At 53.1% G+C, this 14590-nt stretch overlaps 1 protein-coding gene across 5 annotated transcripts in view; it reads right to left on the bottom strand.

The window, feature by feature from the left end:
* The window catches only part of GDPD5 (glycerophosphodiester phosphodiesterase domain containing 5), a 90065-nt gene that overhangs the window by 46646 nt on the left and 28829 nt on the right, over positions 1-14590 (bottom strand). For 3 of the 5 annotated variants that reach the window (XM_060103370.1, XM_060103372.1, XM_060103373.1), the window contains exon 2: positions 8884-8966. The exons of the other annotated variants lie outside the window; for them this stretch is intronic. The gene's annotated coding sequence lies outside the window, so the exon portion shown is untranslated. The remainder of the gene's footprint in view (positions 1-8883; positions 8967-14590) is intronic. 5 annotated transcript variants of the gene reach the window in all.

Below are 14590 nucleotides of genomic sequence, written 5' to 3'. Positions count from 1 at the left end.
CTGTAAATAAAGGTTTATTGGACGCAGGCCCACTCACTCATTTATGTATTGTCTATGGCTGCTTTAAGTATAACTGCAGAGTTATGACAGAGACCATATGGCTCACAAAGCCTAAAATACTTACTGCCCAGCCCTTTATAGGGAAAGTCTGCTGACCCTGCAACCACGGGGCCACCATGGCTCCTGAACCGGTATTGTAAGTGCAGCATGTGGTTGAGAAGGGAAAGGGTGCTGTGGGCACTTAACAGGTACAGGGAGGGTCAGGGCATGCTTCCCAGAGGCAGTGCTGAGCTGAGGCCTGTAGGATGAGCTCCCGTCTCTAACGCCGCAGAGGCCACACCACAGGGGCACCGGGCTTCAGGCCCACCAACTACTTCCACGTCTGGGCCTTGCTCAGGGCCTCTGCCTAACACCCCCTATCTCCCCCCCACTCTCCAAGTGCTAACCTCAGCACAGGGATTACAGCCTCCTGTCCGAGTGCGGAGGCGCATTAGGAGCTTGCTGGGCACACTGACCGACCTGGAGCCTCCTAATTGCTGGGAATCGTCTGGTGCAGCCTCTGTGCCCGTGGCTCCCTGCGGAGGCATGTGGACATGGTGCAGCTGCTGGGGGCTCTCGGAGCCGAGCCGAGCCCAGCCCAGGGCTTAGGGGGCGGTATAGGATGGGGAGGCTGCTGCACTCAGCTTAGCACCCATGGGGTTGGGGAGGTCGGGGGTGGGGTCAGCAGGTAGGGGATCCTCTCAGCTTCACTCCTCTCTAGGAGGAGTGTGTGGGGAATTCCCTGGTGGTCCAGTGGTTAGGACTTGGCGCTTTCATGGCCAAGGGCCTGGGTTCGATCACTAAGCTGGGAACTAAGATCCCACAAGCTGAACAGCGTGGCCACAAAAAAAAAAAATTAAAATTAGAAAAAAGAAAACAATGGAAGGCGTGTGTGCTCACATATGTACTCCCACATTCACAGGCTTCCAGAGGAGGTAGAAGGCCAGAGTACACAGCCAGGGACCACGTCTCACCCCGTGCACCCCCAGATGAGGGTCTCTGCTGTCAGGTGGGCTACAACGCCTGCCCCTACTTCCCCCGAAGGGAGGAAGCAGCTAATATGTAGAAAGGGCCCTCGATTCACCCTGCCTTGGCCAATGACTTGCCCTGTAGCCAGAGCCACTCAGGGCTCTTCCCTGAGCCTTGGTTTCAGCTTTTGTCTTGACTTCCAAAAAAGGTCAGATGGCTGGGGGTTGGGGGAGGGGCAGCGGTGCCAGGAGGGCACGTGGCTGCAGTGACTGAGGCACGGCAGGTGGGCATTCTGCAGGCAGGGGCCCTGCCCCCCCATTCCTTTCCCAGGACCCCCCCCCGACCCTGGGGCTGATTCCCATGTGTCCTCTGCTCCCCCACCCCCCATGAATGAGCATTACAACCCACCCAGGAATGGAATTTCCATTTCAAATCTGGAAAAGAGGGAAGTAGAGCTGCCTGCACCAGGCCTCCGGCTGGGGACTCAGCTGACTGTGGCTCTTGGAACTATGCCCCTCCCCCCACATCCCCACCATGAATTTTCACACTATTCAGAACTGCAGGGGCATCTTTGAGAGCCAAACCTCTTTTCTTTCCTCTGCATGTTCTCCTGGGGCCATCAAGATAGCCAGCGGCTCCTCGCTGTCTCCACGGGGGTCACCCAGACCCCGCATGGGCACAGTGACCTCCTCATCACCCCCAACCTGCCTCTAACATCCCTCAAGACCCTTTCCTCAGCACCTCCTTGGCCACTGCAAGGGCAGTGGCCCAGTCTCACCTCTCCCCTGGATGGGGAGTCCCTGCGGCGGGCCTTGCCCTGCCAATCCAAGGTCTCACCTGCAGTCAGAGTGAGTTTTCAGCAGACAAATGACCAGGCTCTGGCTCCTCTAGCCTCAGCACTCCAGAACCTGCTGTCCCTTCATCTGGCTAACACCTCCTGAGCCTTCGAGTCTCCGCTCAGATGTTACCTCCTCCAGGGAGCCTCCCCTGAGCCCCAGGTTTGGTTAGAGGGCTCCTGGCATCCCTCCTTCTTCCTGGGCAGCCTGTGGGAGCACCGCAGACATGGCTACTACCCCAGGGGACAGCCTGAGTTATTCCCACTTCCCCAGTGGCCAGAACCGGGTAGCAAGGGGAGGCAGCCCTGGGGGCATCCTGGACCACACTTCCGAGAAGGCCCAGAAGTTCCTGCTGCCCAGACCCTGAGCGGTCAGGACAAGCCCCCAGAGACCAGATTCTCCCCAGCCGCCCCCCTCTTGCCAGGGCTAATGGCATCACTTAGCATCAGTTGACTTCTCCAAGCCACCTCCCAGAGCTGCTGATATCAGCCAAGTTCCAAAGAAATCCCCAGCCTGGAGCCCCTGCTGGCTCTGGGACAAGAGAAAGCCCTCACCTCTTAGCCCAGTGTTTGAGGGCCCTCCTCAGCCCAAAGTCTCATTTTCTGTCTGAAGTCCTGGTCCCCGCCCTGAACTTCCACAGCCTCCTGTTTGCACAGGGAAGGGGCTTCAGGAGGGAGTCAGGAGGGAGACGGAGTGAGGGTCTGCTATGGACTGGGCGAAGGATGCTGGGGGTGGGCATACACCTCCAGGGGCCTCGCCCATCCTTACATCCTGGGAACGCACCTCACCCACTTCCCGGCTCCTCGTCCCTCCCCTGACTGGCAGGTTGCCCGGCCCTCACTGCCCCCAGACCCCACTGCCTCAGGCCCCAGGCCTGCTCTCTTTCCTGAGAGTGGAAAGAGTCTCAGGCCAGGTGTCAGTGCCTGGATTGCATCCTGGTCTCCTTCAACTGACTTGCTGTGTGTGACCTTGGAGACTTATTTTACCTCTCTGAGGAATGGGCACTAGATGGAACGACACAAAAAGGACCCAAGGCTGCAATCAAAAGGAATAAAACACTGACACATGCTACAACGTGAAAGACTCTTGAAAACATTATGCTAAGTGAAGGAAGCTAGTTACAGAAGGTGGTGTGGGAGCTTGTGGGGCAGCACGCTGAGCACCGCACCTGTGTCATCTCCTAATGACAGCTGTCCAAAGCAGAGTTTGACAGTCTTCTTTTACAGGTTAGAAATATGGGCCCCAGGTGGATGGAGGAACAAACTGGGGTCCATCCAGACAATGGACTATTACTCAGCAGTAAGAAGAAATGAGCTATCAAGCCATAAAGATACATGAAGGGACCTCAAAAGCATATTGCTAAGTGACAGAAGCCAATGGGAAAAGGCTGCATACTGTATGATTTCACCATATGACATTCTGGAAAAGGTAAAACCAAGAAGTGGTAAAAAGATCAGTGGTGGCCAGGGGTTGGAGGTGGGGAGCACAGGGGATTTTTAGGGCAGTGAAACTATTCTGTATGATACTGTAATGATGGATACATGTCATTATACATTTGTCAAACCCCACAGAATATATAACACAAAGAGTGAACCCTAACGTAGACTACGGACTTCAGCTAATAATATTGTAGCAATGCTGGCTCATCAATTATAGCAAGCGTGGCCCCCTAAGATAAGACGTTAATAATAGGCAAAACCGTGGGGTAGGGGAGGGAGAGTATGTAGAAACTCTGTATTTTCCGATCAATTTTTCTAAAACTGTCACCCAAAAAAATCATCTATTAATTAAATACATATGTATTTAATTTAAATAGCTATATCAATTGATCAATAGATAGCTGGATCAATAGAGCTAGGCCTGAGAGATTACATGATTCACCCGAGGCCAGACAGCTAACCATGGAGAAGAGAGGATTTGAAACCAGGGCTGCCTCTAAAGCCTAGTCTTTCCATGGCACCAGCCCTAGATGGAGGGTCTGTCTGCCCACGTTTCTACCGCCTTCCGTGTCCATGACAGCTTAGCATGTGCAACTGAAAACTGCACCTCAAAGGGCCAAGTTCAATATTTTGGTTGGCACCAGGGCAGCAGGGGCATGGAGTGCGACCGAGAACTCTGGGCAGGAAAAGGGACCGCCCCACATACAGTGGGTGCAGGGCTGGGGGAGACGGAGACCTAACCTCCTCCAGCAGCCTTCCCGGAGGGCAGGGCGCACATGTGGAGGTGGAACCACGCCCTCCCCCTTCCTCCCGCCCCGCCCTCCCACCCCCCGGGCCCGCCCCGTCTCCTTGGCCATGGCCGCCCTCACTGGGCCTCAACCCCAGCCCAGACCCGGGGCTGGTGGGCTGAGGCTGAGCTCAGCCACCAGCAGGCTGGGTGACCTCCACAAGCCTCTGGTCTCAGCTTTCCCATCTGTATCATGGGACGGTGTGAACAACATCGGATGATCTCCAAGGGCCTTTTCGGCACTCAGCTTCTAAAAACCCTTTAACCACCTGCTCTCTCCCCACCCTCAGGAGATAAGCAGAGGTGGGGTTGCTCAAGGAGGATGGAAGGACAAATCCCACAGTCCTTTGCCTGGTCTGGCGGGGAAGAGCCCCCTCCATTGCCAGGACCAATGGCTGGAAGTCAGGAGCCCGCCGCCAACTGGAGCAGTCGAGACGAGGTTGAAAGCTGCAGGAAGGCCTGCAACGAGGTTAGAGGCCTGGTCATCCTGAACCCCAGGCCAGGGCTCCGCCCCTGTCCAGGTATCACTACCATCTTTGACAGGGACCAAGGTATAGGTAGTCACAGCCTGGATAACTCACAGTGATGACCCCAACCTTGACTTAGAGTGAAACCCAAGGAGTAAAAGGCACAGGGCTGTGGGGACTCCTTCCCACAGTGCTCAGGGAACATGGCCTTGGAGCAAGACCAGGGCCTCCCTGTGGTCCTTCCTCACTGCACGCCCATCCCCTGTTCCCAGTGCAGGTGTGCCTGTGAAACCACCTTAGCTCTGGGCTCCTCTGACCGCCTTGAGGCCTGGAAAACTCCTGCTCACCTCAGCGCAGCAGCTCCTCCTCGAGGAACTCAGCCCTGCCTGGGTCAGGGTCTCTTCTGGACCCATAACTCCTGTGCTTCCTCTAGCCGCACTGCAGGGCGGCTTCCTGGAGAGGGTGGATGTCAACAGAACTCAGAAATAAGGGAGGATTTGTAACACAAGGGGGAGAAAGAAGGGGGCTCTAGGTAAGGGGACAGCACAGGGAAAGCGCGGTGGCAGGGAGGGTGAGCAGGGCCTCTCCCACGGCTGAGGGCTCCAGCAGCAAGTTAAGCCCCGTGTGGCTTCCACCTGGTTGTGACGGGGGTGTCTACTCCAACAGTAGCCTCCCAGCCCTCTGGGGACCCAGGGGCAGCAGGGCACCCCTGGGGCAGCTTGCCAGCTGGGCTGTTTCTCCAAATAATTGACCAAACCCAAATCCACAAAACAAATCCCTGGCCCCAGAGCTGGGGCTGGAGATGCGGGGACAGAGCTGATTCTGGGACCTCCCACTCCCAGACCATCCGATCCCAGGCCCCACCCTACTGCTCTCCAGCACAGCCTCCTGTGCTTAGCCTTTGAGGAACGCTCAAAGAGTCACTACATTCCCCGCTCATCAGATGGCTTAAACTGAGAGATGTGGGCTGCTACATCTCACTGTGTGGCCCTGCGCAAGTCACTCCACTTCTCTGGGCCTCAGAGAAAGCTCTAGATTCTAATGAAATCAGCAGAGAAGACAGGCAGATGTAGGGAGGAAGGAAGTCTGTCACTGAGGCAGCTGCCGGTGGGGAGAGGCTGGGGGAGGAGGTGCTGGGAAGGAGGCCTGGTGGGCCAGTGGCCCCATCATGGCCGCTCATTCTTTGGGGGAAAAGCTACTCAGTGGCTTAGGCTGGGGCTCAACAGGAGCTGCCAAAGAATCAATCATGCCATAATTAGGGTCATTGTTAATCTCTTTCCACTGTGGTGCCAGGGCCTCCTGTTTACCCAGCACTTCTGTCCCAGAAGACTTCTGATTGCTCTTCCTCTGGGGAAATTCCCAGCAGGCTTGCTTCACCCCAGTCGTGGGTCCCCTTCTGTCCCTCCGGGCTGCCCTCCTGTAGGGAGCACTTCCTGCTTCTCCTCCGGGAAGGGCTGGCTTCCTCGGAACCGTGGCCTCTGGTATTATCTGTTCCATACCCAATTTACTCACTCAGTGTATGTTTAAGAAGCCTCTGCTATGTGCCAGGCACTGCTGGGACCTGAGAGAGATTCACCGAGAATCCGATGTGGCCCTTCCTTTCAAGGAGACAGTCTCATCGCAGCAACAGCAGCTACAGTTATAACCACACTCACAGCGCTTTGCAGTGTACAGGAGCCTCCACACACATCGTCTCATTGAAGCATGACCCCAACTCCACGGGTAAGTACCAGATCCCCATTTTATGGATGAGGAGGTTGAGGCTGGTGGAGGGCAGGGCAGGTTTGCTGAGTTGCACCCTTGGTTAAGGCCCTTGGGGGACAGACCCGCATGTTTGGGGCCATAGGCTGAATGGGGATCAGGCTCAGGACCCTGCCCAGGGCCCTTGGGTCCTCTTGGCACAGAGAGGACCTCTCTTTGGATCTCTCTTTCCCCAGGTCAGGGCTATGAGCTTGGGCTGAGCATTCACCAGGAACAGCCTGCACACTCTCTAAACCAGAGTCTTAGAATCACCTCCCCCAGGGCTCTTACGATCATGGAATCCTGGCACAATCCAACAGGCATCTTAGAACTAACCCTGGATTTCAGAATATGAAAGTCATCGAGTGTCAGCACCAGTAAAGACCTGGAGCTATTCCATCCAGCCTCCCCTCCCTGCAGAAATCCTCTGCACAGCCTCTAGTGGTGGTTCCTCGGCAGAGTGGCCTGCATGGGCTTGCCTACGCCTCTTGACAGGCCCCTCCCTCCCTGGAGGGCCGAGTGGTTCCCTCTTTAAACGGGGACGGAAGGAAGGCCCTCCTAAGAGGAGTGGCCTGCCCCCAGCCCCCCCTCCGCCCACCAGCACTGACAGGTTCTCCCTGGAGTGAGCAAAGGGCCAGGCCAGGGGCCTGGTCAGGGGAGAGACTTTCACCATCCTCTCACCCCTGGTGGACGCCCCAGCCCCTCCCAGGCACCCAGTGATTCAGTCACAGGAACCAGGCTGGCTTTTTCCGATGCCTCTCCCTGGGTCTCTGGAAGGAGGGGGCCCTGAAGAGGAGGAGGAGAGGAGGAAGCTGAGTCCGGCAGAGACATGCACTGAGCAAACTCCTCTCTGCCCAGTTTTTAGCCCCTGAGGGAACGGAGAGCAATGATTTATGTTATTTATTTATGTAAAATAGCAGAGTTATTATACAAACAGGCTTCCCAGGCAGGCCCTGGGGATGGGAGGAGAAGCAGGTCCTGCCATTTTAGGAATCTCTCTCTGCTTCCTTCCCCTCACACCTACCTGTCTAGCCTCACCTGCCCCTGTCCCTCCTCATGCGGCTGTGCTCCAAGCACACGGCACCTCCCAGCCTCCCCCCTCCCCCGTACCTTTGGCTCATGCTGGGCCCTCTGCCACGACAGCCCTCCCCCACCCCCCTAATCCAAATCCCAACCATCTTAACAAATGCACCCTGGACAGAGCTTGGTCTGATCCCCCCGCAGAAGCCCACTGCTTCTTCCTTTTGTGCTCGAATCACCAGGCAGAGCTCTTGAGACATGATCATAGGCCTCTGTGCACAGTAATTATCTGCTTCCGTGGCTGCCTTGCCCACCAGGCTGAGAGCTTCCCCAGGCGGAGACTTCTGATCCATTTGGCCCAGCTTTTCTGAAGAGCCACAGTATCTGCGACCCTGCAGGTGATAGGGACACGCGATACCCCAGGCCCTGTCCCTGCTACAGGAATCACTGGACGGGGGACCTGTGTTCCTGCACTGGGCCAACACCAAGGAGGCGCCCATTTATATGTCAGTCAGAAAAGCTGGTTAAATGTGCAAAGGAAGGAAAGAAAGAACAATCAGAGCCTCTTAAACCACCCAATTGCAGGGCCACTTCGGAGCCTGTTCCCAATTCTGCCTCTGAATAATTATTAGGCTTTTCCCTATTTACAGGAAAAATTAAGTTACTAAAAAAGCTCAAGTATTTTCTCCCACAATTTTTTGAAACCTCTGCTATCTGTTCCAGGTCTAGTACAAGATGACCTCAGATTTAGCACAGAATACTGACTTTCTCACTGCCACTTGCATCTCTCTTCATCACAGTGCTCTGTGATGAGCAGCAGCCCTGCCACTCAGGCAAGTCTGAGAACCTGGGGCCTAAGCTTCTCTTCCCCTCTTTCAGATTTCCAGGTTTCCTTTCTAGACACCGACCTTGCCTGAATGCTGAGGAAGAAAGTCCCAGGGGTTGGCTGGTCCAGTAAACCTTGAAGGTTCATGCTCACTCCATGATTCAAGGCCTCTAATTCTACCATTTACCATTCATTCCTTTGGGTGAAGCATCACTCACTCTGGGATTCTCTCTTAAAATACAAATCTCCCCTGGAAATGGGAGCCCATTAAACCTCCAAACTGAAGTTCAAGGAAACTTAGTTTAATGCCTGGCTCTAGAGAGGCAGTAAATCACAGGGGTTAGGAATGTGCACCCAGAGCCAGCCTGCCAAGTTTGAAACCTAGTTCTACCACTTACTAACTGAGCAGGTTCCTTAATGCCTCTAGACCTCAGTCTCCTTATCTATAAAGTGGGGATAATAATAGCACCAACCTCATGGGCTGTTGTGAGGATTGAATGAGCTAATTTGTGTGAGGTGCTTTAGATAAGTACCTAGTCCACTGGAGAGAGCAAGAGACAACTCTACTCAGAGTTTCTGTTTTTGTCTTTTCTTGCTTGTAAAATGGAAAAATAATCCTTGTTTCCACTGCCTTTTCCCATGAACTGTAGAGTACAGCTCCCGTGAGAGAGCGAACATCATTCTAGAACCCAGTGGGCTGCTCTCTGCAGCTTCCCTCTAACTCCTTTCCCCCCACCTCCTTCCTTGCTTTTTCCTTTACCTGGAAGAAGGAACCAGTGGCTGTGAGCTGGGCTCCTGGGGGGTCCTGTCCACCGAGGTGGTGATGTCACTTCAGTGGGAGAGCTGAGGGGAAAACCCAGTCAGGTTACACATCAGTCCATCCTGCCTTCTCCCCTCCCACCCGGCCCTTAGTAAGCCCCCACCCTGTACCCACCCCACGCTTGGTATGGGGACCAGGGATGGGTCACATCTAGTCCCTGCCCTGGGGAAGCCGCCAAGCCGGTGGGAGAGCCAAGGAGACGTACGTGATCTAGTCGTGTGCTGTGAGACCCCACACAAGCACCTCCACACATGCTGCCCCCAAACCAGCCCCAAACCCAAACCCAGTACAACCTGCTGCCTGAACCACTCCTGCCCCACCAGGGCCCACAGAAACGTGATCCAAGGCCCAGCCACCCTGGGGTGAAACCCGGGGCTATGCCTGGCTCCTGGGAGGCAGAGGCCCGTTCCTGCTGCCCAGGGACCTGCTTCTTTGGAGGCAGACGCCAAACCAGCTGTTCTAAAGCAGCCGCTGAGGGAGGGCTGGGTGGGCTGGAGGAGGGATCTGGGGCACCGCAATTATGTGGCTGACTTCTGACTCATGCCCCGCCTCCCCCATCACCAGCTCCTACAGCTGGCAGGGCAGCCCTCCTGCCCAGGAACTGGGAGGAGAGATGGTACAGACAGGCCTTGGGGAGAAGGGGAGAGGGGGAGAGGGAAGGGGGTGCTGGGTCAGCACTGCAGGCTGCAGAGGATGTCGCCACATTGCCCACTAGGGGACACTGAGGCTGGCAGGGCCTATGTCACCCAGAGAGTCAGAGTCAGAGCCAGGGTGGGACCCAGGGCAGGGGTGGCTCAGGCCTGGTGTCCAGCCCAATCCCATTCCGACATGAGAACTTTCTCCAATCTGATCGGGCCCTGGAGCCACATACCAGCAAGAAATACAAACAAGACTCAGCCTTGGATGGGAGGGGCATAGAGGTGGACTCACAGAAGCGTGGAAATGACATCCAGCTACTGAGAGATGGACTCCTGGGGCACCCCCAGCCCTGCCCCCCTCCACTTCCAGTCCCCAGGTTTCTCGCAGAGCCCTGAATGCACTGCATTTTACAGTTTATAAAACACTTATTTTCTTCATCTCCCACAACGATCCTAAGGCCTAAGTGACAGAGGAAATATAAATAGAGCAGGGCTTCTCAAACAAATCACCTAGAGATCTTGTTAAAAGGCAGTCCAACTCAGTAGGTCTAGGCTGGGGTCTGAGATTCTACATTTTTTTACAAGCTCCTGGGTGATACCTTGCTGCAGGTCCAGGGACCACAGTTTGAGTAGCAAGAACATAGTTATTAATGGCATGGACACTGGGGTCAAACTGCCTAAGTTAGGATCTTGGCTCTTACTGTGTGACCTTGGGCAAGTTACTTAACCTCTCTGTGCCCCAATCTCCTTACGTATAAAACAATAATCATAATAATAAAACCTACCCCATAGGGTTGGTGTGAGAATTAAATTATGTCAAATGCTTAAAGTGATGATGATTATTTCAAATTTTTTAATGGAGGCTCTGAGAGATGGACACACTCAGCACGGTGGCAGAGCCAGAATTCAAACACAAATCTCTTAATGGAAATCCTGCAAGAACAACTTGCCACATGTCACAGCCAGCAAGCCCTCCGCCATTAGACAAACATGGATACTGAAGCCCGGAGAGCGGCTGGGAACAGACGAGGTCACCAGAAAGTTGGTGTCAGAAATTCAAGTCCATGACCCGCAGCCTACTGCTTTTTCCATCACACCTCACTGCCCTGCAAGGAAGAAGAAGCATCACAAGTTCCCCCTGAGGGGGACCCAGCTCTGCTGTCGGCCCCCACCTGGGCAGCAGCTACCCTGGAAACCAGATGTGTGTGGGAGTGGCTGGATGTGGACGCTGCCCTCATGCCCACCGCGGCCCCAGTTCCCCTGCACTCTCAGAGCCCTGTCTGCCAGGCTGGGCAAGAACAGTCTAGCATCCTCCTTCCATGGCCCAGCTCCTACATCCAGTCTGTGGCACTGCTCCATCTCAGGGTCACCCAGCCTGGGTACCAGGCAGGGCGGGATGCAGCTGGGGCCCGTCTCCATCCCCACCTTGGCTTCCCAGCATGGGGCCAGTGGGAGACTATGAGTCACTTGAAGAAGTGCTTGGCCCCAAACAGGAAGTGGCTCTTCAGGCAGAACCCCTGACCCCCACCCCCAGGAGCTCCCCAGGGCAGATGCCTCAGTGACAGAGTCTGGTGAAGGAAGGGAAGCTGATTGGGACCTAGCGACACCTATTCAGATTTTACCTGAAACTCAAAAGCAACACCCATCATCTGCATTGTGAAACCCGGCTGGAGGGCTTCTCTGCTGTATGATCTTATGCACATCAATGCCCCTCTCTGAGCCTCAATTCCCTCATCTGTAGGATCACGGGGCTGCACTACAAGACTGCTATAACCTGGCATTCTACAATGAAATAAAGGATTGGAGGATGTGAATATAGGTTTTAAATAAATGAACAAAAGCACATGTGAAAGAGATGAATGAGTGTATGCCGATACCTAGATTTAAGCTCCAGCTCTAGCGTAAGCACCGTCATTTATCTCTCGTTAGCTGCAGGATAGACACCTATCTCATGGGCAAGAAGACATCCCCTGAATCACCCTTAGGTGCAGGGAAGAAGGGCTACTGCCCTGAGCCCCACACATCACAAACACACACTCACAAATAAATACATTACAGAACATACAGGAGCTTCTGTCACACAACATCCATGGGACTCACAAGCCTAATCCGCTCCCCTAACACTGCTCAGGCCTCTGAGAAACTCTTCATTTCTTGGGTTTGAAGAACAAAAGGTGATTGTGTCCAGATGAAGGTCTGAGGGTTGCACAGTGGCTGACAGGGGCGAGGGTGGGAAAGGGAGGGAAACAGGATGCTACTGGGTGGGGAGGGGAGGGATGGAGGAAGGGCACTAAGTGGCAAGAATGTTTTGCGGGGCAGACAAATTAAACTTGTCAAATCCTTTCAGAGACCAACAACTTCTTACATAACAAAGTATCCGCTTCCCAGTAATGTTGAGCATCTTTTTTTTTTTTTTTTTTTTTGGCTTTTCTCCCTGTTCCAATTTGTGGTTCTAAAAGTACTCATGAATTAGTGTGGTATTCACAATAAATGCACATGGCAGCTGAGGAACATCTTACAGTATTTAACAATTCATATTACTTGGATTAATGTAACATGAAATGAGATACTAATTTTTTTTTAATTTTATTTATTTTTTGGCTACATTGGGTCTTAGTTGCTGTGCGTGGGCTTTCTCTAGTTGTGGCGACTGGGTCTACTCTTTGTTGCGGTGCCTGGGCTTCTCATTGCGGTGGCTTCTCTTGTTGTGGAGCATGGGCTCTAGGCGTGCGGGCTTCAGTAGTTGTGGCACGTGGGCTCAGTAGCTGTGGCTCGTGGGCTCTAGAGCACAGGCTCAGTAGTTACAGTGCACGGGCTTAGTTGCTCTGTGGCATGTGGGATCTTCCCGGACCAGGGCTCGAACCCGTGTCCCCTGCATTGGCAGGCAAATTCTTAACCACTGCACCACCAGGGAAGTCCCATGAAACGTGGTACTAATTCTTTACACTGGCAACTAGATGGACATTAATCACAACTATAAATAGTTTAATTTTTATAAAATCTTCTAAAATTTGAATTACTATATCATGTCTTTTTAAATAATTGTATTTTAAAATTGGATATTCATTAATTACGATGTCTATAGTTTTAATTTCCTATATAATTTCAAGGAATAAAAACAACTTTTGAAAATATAATTTTTCCTTTCTTTACATTCAATTTACATTTTTTTAATTAATTTATTTATTTTTTTATTTTTGGCTGTGTTGGGTCTTTGTTTCTGTGCAAGGGCTTTCTCTAGTTGCAGCAAGCGGGGGCCACTCTTCATCGCGGTGCGCAGGTCCCTCACTATTGCACCGGCCTCTCTTGTTGGGAGCACAGGCTCCAGACGCACAGGCTCAGTAGTTGTGGCTCATGGGCCTAGGGGATCTTCCCGGACCAGGGCTCGAAACTGTGTCCCCTGCATTGGCAGGCAGATTCTCAACCACTGCGCCACCAGGGAAGCCCCAATTTACATTTTTGATGGAAATATATTCAAATTCTATACACTCTAAATACAACTGCATTTTATTTTTGATCCTTTAGATTATTACCATCCATACACAATTTTCAATCTTGATTATAACAATTATAGTGATCTTGCAAAAATGAAGACAATAAAATATATTTTATGAAATATGTCTTATTACTCATCCAAATGCCACCAGCCCACCAACAAAACACCCAGATGTGTAATAATAATTAAATTGTCTTCCTTGATATTTTGTCCCTTTCAGTTATATAAAACCATAACTTTACAAGGTGAGAAAATGAAACTATCTTATTTAGTAGTTTCTTGGTTTGTTTTGTAACCTTCTAACATCTGACAAACATATACTGCATGCCTCTGTTTGTATTTTTGTCCTGGGCCCTGCAAATTTTGGGCCATGCCTGTCTGCCGACTCCCTGCCCACCAGCTCCCTTTGGTGGGGCCCAGGCCACCTGCGCTGGTCGCCTCTCCTCACTGAGGATCAGCTGGGTGTCGAGCCAGCCCTGTCTTCCTGAGTCTGTCTTTTAGAAAGTGCTCCTCACGTGAAAAGTCCTCATGCTTAGATGTGCGACTTATTTCCAGAGCTCATTCGAATACCCTTCAAGGACAGTGGCCATGACTTCACTGCCATCTCCCACAGATCTGGTGTTCCTTGAAGTCCCTTACATTCCAGCACCATCAGCAAAGGGACCCGGACGGGAGGGCCCAGCAGCCTCTGGTCCACCGGGCTGGTAGCCCCCATTGGCTCAGACTGAGCGAATGGTCCGTGGCCCCCACAACTGGGTTTCTCCTCCTCTGCACCCTCACTCCGTCCACCTCTACCCATGACCCCCTCCTGCCCCCTTACTCTGGGTCTACCGGTCACAGTGACCCCCTTTGGGCTAAAGCCACCAGAATGCACCCTCAGCCCCATGACATCTGGGCTGACAAATCTCCACATTCTGGACTTCCCTGGTGGCACAGTGGTTAAGAATCTGCCTGCCAGTGCAGGGGACACGGGTTCAAGCCCTGGTCCGGGAAGATCCCCCATGCCACGGAGCAACTAAGCCCGTGCGCCACTACTACAGAGTCTGCGCTCTAGAGCCCACGCGCTGTAACTGTTGAGTCCATGCGCTGCAACTACTGAAGCCCACACACAACAAAGAGTAGCCCCCACTCACCACAACTAGAGAAAGCCCGCGCACAGCAACGAAGACCAAAGCAGCCAAAAATAAACAAATAAATGTATATATATAAAAAAAAATCTCCACATTCCCTGCCTACCACTTTCCCAGCCTCTTTCACAAAGAGCTTCCAGAACCTGGGTTCTGGAAGGGGGCAGGGTAGAGGTGTTGGAGACTGAGAGCCGGGAGACCTGGGTTCTGGGTATGGCCTGGCCACTGAAAGGCAGGTCGGTGTCAACTCTAGGCTCAGGGTCTTCACTTGTCAGACGAGGATGCTGCAACCAGCCCAGAATGCCTCATGGGATGAACAGGATAACCCAGTGAGCAGGACCTGATGGGGCTTTGGAAACTGTAAAGTACTGAACCATGTGATGGAG

The sequence above is a fragment of the Mesoplodon densirostris genome, chromosome 7, assembly GCF_025265405.1.
Source record: "Mesoplodon densirostris isolate mMesDen1 chromosome 7, mMesDen1 primary haplotype, whole genome shotgun sequence".
Taxonomy (NCBI): domain Eukaryota; kingdom Metazoa; phylum Chordata; class Mammalia; order Artiodactyla; family Ziphiidae; genus Mesoplodon; species Mesoplodon densirostris.
Note: the sequence above shows the minus strand (reverse complement) of the source record. Positions and strands in the feature narration are given on the sequence as shown.